Raw genomic sequence first — 15,199 nt, 5'->3', positions numbered from 1 at the left:
AAGCGGACTAAGACATTCAAAGTGGTGGAACAATTGCACACAGGGCGCTAGGGCAAATAGATAGGGCCCACATGCAGCCCGCCAGGGCCCCCACATACAGCCCGTTAGGGCCCCCATTACCTAAAGGAGGGCCCTTGGACTAGTTGCAAATGCCCTAATTGTCCTCCTTATAGCTCTGTCCCTGATCATTCATTTGAGCTTTTTCACCATATAACTTGGCAGTTTTGATAGGTACTGTTTTTTTTTTTTTACTTCTGAGAGTTGTGATTGATCAATGACTGAGGCAGGAAGACAGAAATGATGGGGATAAGTTATGGAAAAATCTCATTTTGCCCCATAAAATTACTTGGGCATTTTTGCTAGCAAACTGACAACTTACACCTTCACCATGGAAGCTTATCTAGTAGTCTTTATCATGTGGTGTCCAAGATGTTGTGCAGTACTTCTGGGACAATACAATGAAAGCCCACATGGGTATTGGGGGGCACTGTAGCAACACAGACATGAAATGAGTGGGTAGGATATTCAAAATATCACCTCAAGGTCTCTCCATCTCAAATGACTAAAGCTAATATTACACACCCTGTAATAACCTTTTTCAGAACCCCAAGGAGAGGATGGAGCAGGTGGTTCCCAACACAGTAGATCAATGCACTCACAGAAAATATGAAAATAAATGTGTTTATTACATGCAGTCCAGCTCTGTCCAATTTTAAACAAAAGTATGAGTACATTTGTGGTGTAATTACAACAGTAGCACATAATACATAACTGTAACACCATGTATGATTGTACCTTATGTACAGTGAGACTGTCATTACTAAAAAAAACACTAAAAACCTAACAAGGACCTGGCCTGGTTCACACCAGATGGTGTGTGTGTAGCTTTGGCGCCCCCTGCTGGAGCAGAGCTACACATACTATCACCGCAAACTCAATCCAACCAGTGGAGAATCAGCTGAACATACGACAAGTACATTGGTCTACTTTTTACTCAGATAAGTCACCTGAGTTGGAACCATTTGTATGCATAAGTGTGAAAAAAAGAGAGAAAAAAAGTGTCCTTCACAAACACACCCTGTACTGTGGTTTTGGAATTACCTGCATCAAACTTTTGGTAATGTATTGAAGGGTTGTTTGTGGCGCTAAAGCGTGTTGTGTGTGTGTGTGTACTGACTGCTGCCCTCTTATCCGGCTTTTCACATGATGCGCTCAATGGCTCTGGAACAGGGGATAGGTCTGGAATGTCAAAGTCATCACAGCTGTAGTCCTCACCTCGACACATGGCCTCCACCATCCGCATCAGCTCTTCAGCATAGCCTGTTGCAGAAGAATATGGGGACAAGGTTCAAATTAATCCTACAATAGATATGGCACACGAGTACATCTCAAATCCTAATCTTATCTGCTATGAACTTTCTACAGTCACTTCAGAAATGGCCCCAGTCTATCTGAGACATACTACTACTCTTCCTTACCCTGTGCTAATGTCTTTTGAAACAAACAAAAGTGCAAGTCCTGAGACATTTACAATCATTGCTCTGTACATTTTTGTGCACTGGGAATGTTGCAAGCTGTAGCTAAGTCCTTGATTGAAAGCAGCTTTGGATAAAATAGTCTACCAAGTATAATGTAATGTCCTAGAAGTATGTTTCACTGAATATTTCTGTATGATTACCTGCTCTCCATCCCTTTGTATGAAAAGTGACACAGGCTATTCCCTGCCTTCCAAGACTCTGTGCGCACAAGAAGAGAACAGTCCCTCGAATCCGGTATGCCTGTTGTGGATGTGATCCATAACTGACGTCCATTTGTCCACCACAAGTTGAACATTGCCAGGAGGCGTCGAGACCACAGCCCAGTACAGATGGTTTATTATACTTCCCACCCAGGGTTTGACATCCTGGCAACCTCTGGTTTGACCAAGGCTCTGCAACTTCTTCTTGACACCTGAGTAAACATGTGTAGATGAATCAATAAATAGTGAATGTAATGTACATCTGGCACACACACACACACACACACACACACACACACACACACACACACACACACACACACACACACACACACACACACACACACACACACACACACACACACACACACACACACACACACACCTGGGGCAATGCAGGGATGAAATAATGTGGGGTGTGTATGTACCAATATATGTGTAGAGACATAGCTGGGAAATGTAGGCTACACTTCCTTTGAACTGCATAGCCACAGTCCTTGTTGGTGGCCTCAGACATGCTTGTATGCAAAAGTCACAGTGCTGATCTTTTGTTGAGTTCATATGAATAAATAAGAACATGAATATGTGCACATATAAAATGTGTGTGTGTGTGTGTAAAAGGAAAAATAAAATAATAATTACAAAAAAGGTTTCTTTCTCAACACAAAGAACCTATCTGAGCAAAAAGTAGACCCATGTACAGTGTACTAAACCCAACCAGTGTAAGGTCTGAGAGAAGGGGTTTACCTACTGGCCAGTGTGGTGTGTAGTCAAATGTGATCTGTATTAGTAGCCTAACTTAGTTGACCTACACAGTTTACCAAAACTTACATCAATTGATGGGACCCCGTCAGCAGTGAAGCCATCTCTTTCCTCTGCAGCAACATAGGCCTACTCAGACTGGCATTCCTGGAGTATCTGAAACATTATATACATATGATGCCGCGTGAATAGGAGAGAAACAAGCGCTACTGCAAAAACCCAAAACAAACATGACAGCAGATTGTTCTTGAACACAGAAAGAAGTTGCAAATTTACATGACATTACATAACAGCGGTTAGGCCTACTGCATGTTCGTTTGGTTTTCTGACAAGAGTAGGCTATTTGTCAACACGTAGAGTAGGTTCATGGTCCATTAGTCACGGACACAACGCTGATGGGGGGGGCAGTCGCATAGAGTTGCATTGGTTGTCTTTTCAGCTGGTAGGCCTACAGTAGACTATTTACCAGTAGACACATATAATTTTACTGTAACTGTAGGCCTACGGCGGCGAACTGAAATGTAGGAAGGCGACTTGACTTTTTGCAAACACTCTCCGAGATTCATTTAGATGCACGGCTGAAGCACTTTAGTTGCAAGCTTTGTTGAAGTGTTCAGAACTGGCACCAACTTCAACTACCGTTCACCAAGCAAGTGGATTACGCGGTGATAAAACACAAACCTCTTTGCACTTCCTTTCCCTCGAGTTCATGATTAGAATACAGTCCAAAATAAGATGGTACAGCCTACCTCCAGCCGCTGCCTTTTCTCCAGAGCACGAGACCCCCTGCAGCTGGCGTCGGTGCCGCTCGCCCCCCTCGAGCTTGTCCCCCGAGGGAATATGCTCGGCACTGATTTGGGCCGCAAAACCCTCTTCAGACGAACATCAATTCCAAGTTGCTCCTTCATAGCCGGGGTCGAGTCGTAACATTTATCCAGAAAATGTGCAGAACACAGTACAGAGGTTGAGCTTGGCTTCCACGGTGTTCCTGATCAGTTCTCGTCCTGCGAACTTGCCGTGTCCACAGCAAGTTCAATTCAGGGTCTTTTGGAAAGCGATGCAGTGTGAAACCGCTCTCCCTGGTGTTTGAGCAGTTCTATCCTGCAACGCACCGCTCGGGCATGTTGTTAAAAAATATTCGAGAAAGAACGTAGCCTACACTCTATCGATTCCTGTCAGGATGGTTGACAGCACGTGCAGTCAGGTGTAAATAGAGAGGTGTGGCGTGGCGGTATTCCTGAGCACACGTCATTTTATGGAAGGGCCACTGGCATGTGGAATTTAGTGGCGCGTGTTCAAATTTTGGAAATAACAGGAGAACCAGTAATATTTGTCATATGGATGCATCTCAACTAGAATATAATAGTTATTTCAGACTGAACTAAAAAGGGTTGTCTCCACGTGTCATGAGGTCTTTAACCCAGAGTGGAGAGGGTCAAGCCCATTGATTGTTCTATTTACTGCCGATGGTAAAGCCTTCCCTGATATTCTAGATCAGGCCCGTAGCCAGCATTGTGGTAGGGGGGGATGTTTTTCTCCCGAAAGTGGACTTCATTTGGGCTCCCTACTCCAATGTCCCCCAAATACAGTTATTTTCATTGGCCCAGTGTCGTCCCAGTGACTGCAATCTGACAGTTATCTGTGTTGGGCCAGTCTGGCCCAGACACTGTAAAAATGACAACATTTTCTGTTGACCCAGTGCTGGCCCAGATACATATCGATTGATGAATGCTGGCTAAGCTCTGGCTGGGTCCCCGGGCCTGTACTGGCCCACATACTAAAAACAGACAGTCCCTGGGATAGTAGGAGAGACCGGGGCTAGTTGGCACACTTCACAGTTATGTGCTTTGTCATTCATTGGCTTAAAAACCCCAAATTCCCAAACTAAGATACTGTAAAAGGTTTAGATCTCAGCTAAATATTAAGCTATGCACCGTTGGTTGATAATTCATTTTAATTCATATGTGATTTAAATGTGATTGACATTTTCTTTCATATCCTTTGTGTTGATAGCATCGCTGTGTGCAATATTGCGAAACACAGGGCGATATGCGCCAGTCACCTTTATTGGGTAAGGACTGGCTGGCCTGTATTTGCCTCTGATTGGATAGAATGTCTCTCCTAACATTAGGCTCGTTCGTGACGAAGCAGTGCTGCTTTTGGTAAGCAGCGAGCATGCACACTTGCCAGTTTGATGCATTGTGGTTAGAAAATTCTAACCAGGGGTGGATTTCTCGAATCCGACCAAAATTAGCCTTCGGACCAAGTAAGTCCGAACGAAGTCCGACACAACAACTAACCAACAACTATGATTTCTCGAAAGCCTCAAACCAACAAAGTCCGATGTAGGTACGAAGTAAGTCCGATGAAATTCCAACCAAGTAAGTTCAGACGCACGATGAAGTTGTCGGAAATGCTCGGAGTGTCTCGCCTCTGCTCGGGTGCATTTATCGCAAAGCAGTGACGCTACCACAGTGCCTGTCAAATACAGTAATTAGCCTACATCCCTATCAAAAGTCCACAAATCTTTGTCAACACAATCATGTCCCCGAATTCACCCCTTCAACTGCAGTTATGAAATGCGACATTACAATCCATCATGCATTAGGCTATTTTTACTTACGTTTTGTATAGGCCTAATGTTTGGATTAATAGCCTATTGTATAACCTACCACTAATTTGGAAGCACAGTTGGGTGAGTGGTTAAAATGTCGTACACGTTTGCCATTTCCTTATTAGTGGTGTGAGTTCAATCCACGGTGAATGAAGTAGGCCTATAGCCAAGCCTATAATAACCACCCATCACATATTTTTTTTCCAGAACGGCAAGCGAAGTCATTCTCACGCTCATAGGCAACGCAACACTTTCAACAGGTCATGGCCACGCATATTGGACAGTAGGCTAAATGCTGCTTGAAATGATAACTGAAATTACGCTCGAGAAACATATCAGGATGTTTATGTCATTTCCCAGTCAGCACGTCTTTACGCACAACGTAAGCTAAGGTGGAACTGCCCTTATTGCCGTTGTAGCCTAAAGACGCACAGGAAGGGATGGATGGATGTAGTAGTCCTATGGAAGGGGCCGTCAATGTCTAACATGGCACGTTCAAAGTCCTTCAACGTCGGAAAAGACCTGTCAACACAATCATATCCCCAAAATCCACCCCATTAAATGCAGTAACCAACACCTACACATCACTATCGCCATCAATGACTGAAGAGCAAGAGCATGATAAGCGCGAAGGCATAATCGCAGCTGCGTTTTCAGTATCTACAAGATTTTGATTCCCTCAGTAAGATACATTAAGCGCAGGTGCCTATTCCTCTGCGCAACTGTTTTTCACCCTCTCTCTGCGTGCGTAAAGTGGCCTATCCACGCGTGCTGTTGTGAGCGCGTGTGGAACTGTGGCATCCGAGCCTCGCAGCCACACACGCAGTCACATTAAGGCCAAGTAACTAACTGCTTTTCACCTGCAGTTTACAAAGACACAAAACGATGGCCCAATTTACACACAGAGAGAAATAAGGACACGATGCGCTGTGTTGTTTTCTCATCCCCCTGACTGCATAACGGACATTTCGCGCGCTATGGGCCATGGCGCTATTTGGAGTGTGCTCACTGCTGAAACAACATTTGTTTTAACAGTAGCCTATTGGCCGGCTGCTTGTGACAGGCTTATATTACAATAGTAGAATTAAAATGAAAAGAAGAATATGAATACAATGAAATAAGAACTAACGCGAAGAAGTGTCCAGTTCTTGTCATCACGCTCGCCTTTCCGAGTGCCTTTCCATTACGCACTATTCCAACAGGCTATGCAGTTGCATAATGTCCATTTTTGAACTTGTTGTAGCCTATGATGTAGTTTGGAGTTATTGTAGACCAAGACATAGCCTACAAAGCAAGGAAAACGAGAAGGATCACCGCACACTGGTGGCCTTTTTTTAATTAGTGAACAACGCATTTCATAATAACAACTAGGCCTACATGTAGCACATTTCCATGTAGCCTATGCTTATTGGAGTTTAATCAAAATATACTCTTCATTCCATCATATGTGGAGATAGGTGAGTGGTTAAATATTTTGCATTCATGCGAGATGCTGTTTTTGGTGTGGGTTCAAATCCCGATGGTAATCAAACAGGGTTTTTTTATTGGCGCCACTTTTGATTGATCGGCGCTCGTGAAGCACGATTGTGGAATATGGAATTTCCTAGGCCTGCTATATTTGGACAATATTGTTTTCCCATATTTGAACACTGTGTTGGTGTGGGGTTTTTTTTCAGCCCTGTTCGTAACATGACTAGACATTTTGGTGTAGTGTGGGTCAGAGGCTTGTGCACTTGGTGGCAGTAATCGATTGATGTTGCTTGAACTCTGCCTGAACCCGCCCAAAACCACGAACAAGAGTGACGTGCATCCCAAAACCAAGGTGAACTAGCTAACCATGCTATTCGTTCCAATTCCGACAGTAGTACTGACGAACAGCCCCTACTTCGTTTTGCAGCAACACCTGAGTCGTTTGCTTCAGCATCGGACGAACCACTAACTACATTACTTGTAAACATTGGGACTTTGTAAGTCTGAACGAAGTGTTTCAGAAACAGTTTTGTCGCACCTGAGTCGTTAGTTGCTACGTTAGTTAGCAACGAAGGTTTCGAGAATCGTAGCCCAGAATGCATCAAACTGGCAAAGTGCACATGCCCACTGCTTAGCAAAAGCAGCACTGCTTCGTCACGAACAAGCCTATTGGCTTTCATTTGACAAGGTTTGTTTTGAAAGCACACTTGTTGAAAGTGGAAGACACCAGTGACATGCATTTGCCATTTCAAAGAGAAATAGGGTGGGAATTTGACAATCTTTATGAAACAGCACACAGACATAATGTTGCCTAACTGAAATGCACTTCCATTCACAAGACGTTATTTTTATGAAAATGTGACTGCGCATAGTCACCCTATCTTTTGCAAGGCTGTGGTGCCCCCATATGAGCCAGTGAATAGCTGACTAGCTGTACTTAATCTAAATGTATGACTGGATAGCAGTCAACATTAGTGATCATTTAGCATTTTTCTTTTTAACTTCAACTTGGAGTTGCAGTTGGATTATACTGTATTGTATGTGTCTTTTGCATAAGCTACATAATTTTCGGTTGCTTTCTGAATCCATAGTGTCAAACTGCCTTTCTGGCTAAACCAAGCTAGCTATTTCATGCTAGCTTACGGCAGGTAAGCTTAGTTGTTTTAGGTAGTTCTGTGGATATGGCAGGCTACTGTTTTGGCGTTCTTACTGCCTCAAACCAACAAATAACTTTTGGAAAGCCTAGTATTCAGATTTTTGTTTGTCTTATGTCGAGCAAATTAATTAGTTTGGGTTACATTACCCCCTCTTGCCTGTCTTGAAATGTTCCACGTTTTTGACATCACTAGTAAAGGCATCCATTTAAAAATAGGATATATTGTCAACATTATATTGTTGTTTTCAGAGTTGCAGTTGCTGACAACAGCCAGGTGATTCGCCTACAGTTTTGTTTAGCCAGTGCAAAGCTGCCTTAGTTCTTCTAGCTCAGACAAAACATGAGAGGGGCTCAGAGAAGGGGTTCTCTGCGTGTGAGTGGGTGATCAATTGTGTTTGGAGTGAGGCTGCATTTTGGACCAGCTTTCTCAAGGCTGGACTTGGGCAAACGACAACAACCATTTTTAATTCCTTTACTTTAACAGGCAAACATTTACTACTTCGAAGGCTTATTTTAGTGAGGGGGATGAAATGGCCTTCCAGTCAAAGTGGGGATGCAACGTAGTTGGGGGGTTTGAGTGGGGTGGGGGACGGGAGGGGGATTCGAACGAACCCCTCAAACCACCCTGGCTACAGGCCTTTAGATCCCTCTTAATATTCCAGCCATCAAGTCATCAAGGTTTCTATGGTCGTGTGTGTGTGTGTGTGTGTGTGTGTGTCTAAGCATCTTGGGCAGCAGCAGTAGTCACATCATCCACCCCATTCCTTCCACCCTGGAGAGCTGCTTCTCCTGACACGCACGCACACACACACACACCCCCCCACACACACACAGGGGATGGGATGTGATGGGATGGGGTCTGAAGTCAACCCAAGGGTCGTCAAATCTGCCCAAATGCATGTTGTGTTATTTTATTGGTATCTGCATTCTGAACCACATGGGTGCTCAATCTTTCGCTCTCTGCCCCCCTCAATCCATCTCTCTCTGACACACACACACACACACACACACACACACACACACACACACACACACACATTTTCTGCCAAGAACTGATAAGGGAAAATTGCTATTTACCTATCGACCAACACATCATTTTCTCAAGTGAAGTTTCCACTCAAGTGCAATAACTAAAATCCACCACATGCCTTGGAAGTTAAAAGAGAAATAGAAATGCACTGTCAAAAGGAGGGACTAAAAAGAGGGCGAGGAGTGCCACTGCCATCAAAGACAGCAGTTTTAAAAATGCCATTGTGGTCACATAGGGGAGTCGGTTAACATATTTACCATTACGGAAGTGAAAAAGCACCAAACTTTTCATAGTGTTTCTTTAGGGTAGGCTGTTGGCGTATATGTTGTTGTAATTTTATCCAAGGAGCCCTTGGAAGAAAATGTTACGAGAATGTTAAGAAAAGAGTTTCCCATTTTATGTACAACGTACCATGCAAATCATATTAATAATAATTTACAACTACATTTATGTTGAATACAAATAAATATAGACCCACAAAGGCTTTGTGATGACCTTTTTGATCCAACAAATGCAATGCTCTTGTTGCATACCCAATGTGCACACTACTTTTAAAAGAATCAGATACATGTATTTTTGTCTTGCACTTGGCCTATTATAGAGTAGTTGAATGTGTACTGTACACCGTTCTCCTCTTTAAGGGCAATGAGGCTCAACACAGATGGCACAAACGCAGGAGAGAAGAGAAGAAAAGAAAAAAGAAGAGAAGAGAAGAGAATTTTGAAATTGCATACAGCTCCTCCATCAACTGCATAAATAACATTTGTTGTGGAAGTGGCAGTTTGAGATGTTACAGATTTTGTGTGTGTGTGTGTGTGTGTGTTGACCTACAATTCCTGGGCTGACTGCTCCTTCCTTAGCCTGGTTCACACCAGACGGTGTATGTGTAGCTTCGGCGCCCCCTGGCGGAGCAGAGCTCCACACCAGGGGGCGCCGAAGCTACACACACAACGTCTGGTGTGAACCAGGCTACTCCTTCCTGGCTTTGGGCATGGAAAACTTGGTCTGAACTCAGCCCCCAGTTCTAATGTTACCTCCTCTATGTCCTGTGCTTCATGTCGATAAGCCTGATTCAATCAATACGTCCGTCTGAAGGGTTTCTTACTGATTGTTCTTCAAGAGTAACCAAAGCTTGATGATGAACGAGTCAACTGAATGATTTCTGTGCATAGCTTTTTAACGAAGGTCAAGTTTGACGGCTAGAGTGGAAATATTATGCAGAGGAGAACAGACAGGGGAAAAAAGTGAGAAAAGAGACTTTTACTTTCCCTTTCCTTCCCTCCCCCCCTGAGGAGAACAGACCAACGTAACGGTTTGTCAAACTATTGGGAGAGGAGGGTAGTGTTTATGCACCGTGGGCTGGGGCCAGCTGCTAAAAAAAATCAGCACCTGCCTGCATGCTGCCAGCCACAACTAGCGGTCGCCAGGGCTTGCTACTGCTAGCTGCTAGAACAACTGCTGGCATTTCCCTGTTAGTTCTGTCTTCAAACTGCATGAAAGCGTGCATTGAGCACATTTACTCTCCTTGCAAAATAGAGCAAGAGAGAAGAGAAGCAACTCCAGTAGGCTGCACACAGTGAGGCCAGAGCAGGACTCTCTGTCACTCCCTTCGCCTGTCAGCAGGGAGATATATCAGCGAGGACACAGACGGTTCTTGACGTTGAAAATAGTGATTTTTTTGTGACGCCTCCAACTCTAATATTAATCGACATATGAAGAAGTATCTGTACAAATTTTAATACTTTCACAAAGTGCATGATCGATTCACTCATCCACTGCACTAAATCACAGGATGACAAACTGCTTGGTCACATGGCTCCTATCATTTTAGAGACTTGATCACTTATCACTTATCCTGCAATGCCTGCACTGTCTCACTCTCTGTCTCTTTCTTGCTCTCTCTGTCTGTCCACACACACTCTGTCTCTGTGTTGAACACACACATGCACACGCTCACACACAAACTCAGAACATTCTCACTAATGCACTGGCACACAGAGATACTCAAGAGGACCACACACACACTGACACATTTATGCTGTGGGACCACACACACTGGCAGGGGAATCATATTTAGCCACTGAGCAGGGAGCATGGGAGTGCTTCCGCAGCAAGCCCCAGCTAGTGTATGTGTGTGTGTGTGTGTGTGTGGGGGGGGGGGGGAGAGGATGGGAAGAGTAGAAGGTTTAACGAAGGTCAAGTTTGACGGCTAGAGTGGAAATATCATGCAGAGGAGAACTGACAGTGGAAAAAAGTGAGAAAAAGTGTGGTCTCTTTTTCATTTAGCCCACCAAAGTGATGATTGTGGAGTTGAAGGGTAATAGTCTTTCCCATTTAGTTTTTGATGATCTATATTATTTTTTAACTTAGTGGTGCCCACAATGTTAACCGTAACTGAATGAATCTTGTATGAACAACAGTGACAATATTGAATGGAACATTTAAAAGGGGGAAAAAAGGATAAAAAGGAAAGAATCGCCACATGTGATGTGGGCAGCTGTGGCCTAGTGGTTAGAGAGTTGATCTTTCAATTTGGGGATTGCAGGTTCGAATCCTCTCTCTACATCTCTATCCATGTCTGAAGTGCCCTTGAGCAAGGCACCTAACCCCACATTGCTCCATGAACTGTAACCAATACCCTGACAAACAATAACTGTAAGTCGCTTTGAATAAAATGAAAGCATCAGCTAAGTGAAATGTAATGTAATGTAACATGTGATTCTGAGCGAGAATCTCTCTCTAAGGAAAGACTGTACTTATTTTTTTCCCATTGTTAAGTCAAAGCTGAGAAGATCGAGATTAAAAAGTGTAATTGTGGCCAAAATCCACTCATCAGTGCAAGGTCAAGGAGCTTCTGTAGGCATTGTATTCAAACTAACCGAAAGACTCAATACCTCTCCAAATCAATCTCTTTGGAAAGTTATTGGATTACTGTACTTTATGGTCATACGCTCTGTTCTGTTGTGACCAAAAGTCCACTTGTTTCATTTAGTTAATTAGCTTGGAGAAATCAAAATTGAATTATTCATGAAACGTATTAAATGATACAGGTAACCACAGATTTTGAAATTAGAGTGTGTTTGGAAAATGTCACATCAGCGTACTTGAGCTTGAAGGAGGTTTTTAAACAATTCTCATTTATCCAGCCTTATCTCATTGGAATGCCATGGGGGCATTAGAGTAAACCACTGCATGAGATATTCAGTCTCTGGACAATCACAGGACATGAATTTTATTAGCTAATGGAATAGTTCAGAGTCTTGATGTAATCTGACAAGAATACGCACTGAACAGCACAATGTGCCATACGTGATGCAGTGACTAACCTCTGACATGCTGTTGGCACCTTCAATCCTTCAATCAGTAAAGGTATATGTCATGTTTTAACTAGATTCAAAGAGCGTTTAATTTGAATCAACACTTACAGTCAATTTTCACACACGCTTTTCTCTCTCAGACATAGCCTCAGCCTCTCACAAGCGTCATTAAAACTTTAAAACATGAATAACCCACAGGAGCTTTTTCAGTAGGCCACTGTTAGACAGGCTAATGTCATTGAGCCCATCAATGCTTTTTTGACAAGATACAAATGCCATCTCTCTCTCTCTCTCTCTCTCTATCTCTCTCTCTCTCTCTCTCTCTCTCTCTCTCTCTCTCTCTCTCTCACACATACACACAAAACAAATCACACAGAGAACACACAGATTACCTAAAGCTTCGTTAGCCAACCTCTTTCACTTTTAAAATAAATATTTCAGTGGCGGGTAACTTGTCTAATTTAATGTTGGCCTACACTCTGTTACTGAACAGATTTTCCTTTTTAAGAATTTATGACATGCACTGTGAGAGAACAAACTAGTCTAAACCATCCTTCCACATTGCACACAATTTTAATTAATGTCAATTACCTTAACTTTGTCATTTTAAGTTCAACTAAAGCTTGACAGATCTCATTTTTTGGCAGTGGGGCCAATTTCACCGTTATGACAGATTTAGAGCAGCTTGAGGGACTTTCTTTAATCAATTCCACAACATTTCCCAGGAGACTTTTACTTTCCCTTTCCTTCCCTCCCCCCCTGAGGAGAACAGACCTAACTGTTTGTCGAACTATGGGGCACCTAAGTCATGCCCTCTACTTCCTGGTTCATGGGGCAGAGGGAGTCAAAAAATGATTACTGGGCTTGAAAATGAGTGATTTTTGGATTTGTGGTACCTAGGTGGAGGTGCAAGGTTTGGATTGGTGTCAAAAAAACACTCATTTTCAAGCCCAGTAATATTTTTTTGACTCCCCCTGCCCCATGAACCAGGAAGTAGAGGGCGTGACTTAGGTGCCCCATAGGGAGAGGAGGGTAGTGTTTATGCACCGTGGGCTGGGGCCAGCTGCTAAAAAAATCAGCACCTGCCTGCACGCTGCCAGCCACAACTAGCGGTCGCCAGGGCTTGCTACGGCTAGCTGCTACAACTGCTGACATTTCCCTGTTAGTTCTGTCTTCAAACTGCATGAAAGCGTGCGTTGAGTGTTTTTTTTGTGACACCTCCAACTCTAATATTAATCGACATATGAAGAAGTATCTGTACAAATTGTAATTGTAACCCAGGTCATCCGCTCGTGGAGTCATACCGTCGCCATGGGAACCGAGTACGCTCGTGGGGCTGTTTACATTCTTCGAAAGACTTTCCGTTTGTCCTCGTCTACTGATGTCTACTGATTTAAGCTTACCGCCGATAAAATACACCATTCAATAGTGTTTTATTGCCAGTCATCTTTGCGCTAAAAGTGTTTACTTACTCCACTGGTGGAGTGAAGATTCGTGAACGTCGCAGGTTTTTAAACCGTGAAGATTACTTGTAAGTATCTGTCAACACTGTATGGCTAGTCGGTCGCTAGCATTTTACATAGCAACCAAACGTTACGGTTAGCAACATAAAGATCGGTTTATAACTTCATGTCTCTTGTGTTCATAAAAACAAAAGCGTTGAAGACCGGATTGGCGTCCGAGTGTCCGAGTGTGCGAGTCCAAACCCAGTGTGTTTCTTTTCCACGTTGATATCTGGTGAGTGATTAATTTAGTTTTAAAAGCAGTCATGGGGCTCTACTATACCGCATTGCACTTAGCTTCACTTCAATTGTTCTGAATGTATGGAAGCGTTCTGTATTATAATGTGTGTGTTATATGTATGTATTTACATCTTGAAGAGAACCGATTTTAATGTTGTTTTGGCCTGTACAGGCCGGGTCTTTTCTTTGGATCGATTCAAGTGTTCAAGTGAATTCAGCTGCTGTGCGATCGCCTTCAAGTACCTCCGTGAAGGCGAACCCCAACAGCTGTGGCGAGCCTGGCCTTCAGATAAGAACTGTTGATAACTGAATGAATGAGACTCTTTTATTTTGTTTTGTCTTGTTTTCTTCTTCGTCTTTTGTAATACAGTGTATTCAGCGTTTCATGCTATAGCTTCTATTACCTGTCCTATTTATATATTTCTATCTACTCACCCGGGTGATTTGGCCTAGTTGTCTATTGGATTATATCTGGTGAATGTAGTTGCAGATTTAATCGTCTGCAATATATATTTTTATTTTTAATTATTTATTTTATTTGAATCTGCAGATTCTCTTTTGTTTATCTGATTGTTGTTTGTTTATGTCCATCTTATTGGACAGAAAGCCTACTACACTAAGTTATTCACTCACCAATTTATGAAATATTAATATCCCCCTACTTATCATCTTGATTATTATTAATACAATATTTCTAACTTACAAACTCCGTCTGTGTGTGTTTTGCTTTTGCTCTGTGTTGGTACACTCCTTTCTTTAGTAGCGAGCCTAGGTTTTATTGATGCGCAACACAAGCAGAAGGTAAAGACAATATTTTGTCAAAATAGTGAAATAGTTTCACAAAGTGCATGATCGAATCACTCATCCACTGCACTAAATCACAGGATGACAAACTGCTTGGTCACATGGCTCCTATGATTTTAGAGCCTTTACCACTTATCACTTATCCTGCAATGCCTGCACTGTCTCACTCTCTGTCTCTTTCTTGCTCTCTCTGTCTGTCCACACACACTCTGTCTCTGTGTTGAACACACACATGCACACGCTCACACACGAACTCAGAACATTCTCACTAATGCACTGGCACACAGAGATACTCAGAGGACCACACACACTTTCACACACTGACACATTTATGCTGTGGGGGGGGGGGGGGGGTCTGCTGTGTCCTGAGGGAGAGAGAGAATGCTGTGTCCTACAAACTGAGTACTCTGCTGCCAAGTCGAGCTGGGTCAGTATTACCAATGAGGAGGAGGAGAGAGAGGATGGGAGGAGTAGAAGGTTGGAGGGAGTGGTGGAGGAAGAGGGGGGTTGGGGGAGGAGAAGAGGAGGAAAGTGAGGAGCAGGAGAGGTATAAGAGATGCGGAGGA

At 43.2% G+C, this 15,199-nt stretch overlaps 2 long non-coding RNA genes across 2 annotated transcripts; one reads left to right on the top strand and one right to left on the bottom strand.

Annotated features, from left to right (window-relative positions):
* Positions 1-318: 318 nt before the first annotated feature.
* Positions 319-3,628, bottom strand: LOC134455019 (uncharacterized). The gene is made up of 4 exons (XR_010035970.1): positions 3,250-3,628; positions 2,570-2,656; positions 1,679-1,950; positions 319-1,320 (listed from the first exon to the last, which is right to left on the bottom strand). It is a non-coding gene; the product is annotated as an uncharacterized LOC134455019 (long non-coding RNA).
* Positions 3,629-13,432: 9,804 nt separating this feature from the next.
* LOC134455018 (uncharacterized) lies at positions 13,433-14,660 on the top strand. Its single transcript, XR_010035969.1, has 3 exons — positions 13,433-13,618; positions 13,745-13,824; positions 14,002-14,660. It is a non-coding gene; the product is annotated as an uncharacterized LOC134455018 (long non-coding RNA).
* Positions 14,661-15,199: the final 539 nt, after the last annotated feature.

Source organism: Engraulis encrasicolus, chromosome 9 (assembly GCF_034702125.1).
Source record: "Engraulis encrasicolus isolate BLACKSEA-1 chromosome 9, IST_EnEncr_1.0, whole genome shotgun sequence".
NCBI lineage: Eukaryota > Metazoa > Chordata > Actinopteri > Clupeiformes > Engraulidae > Engraulis > Engraulis encrasicolus.
This window is presented reverse-complemented; position numbering and strand designations above follow the sequence as displayed.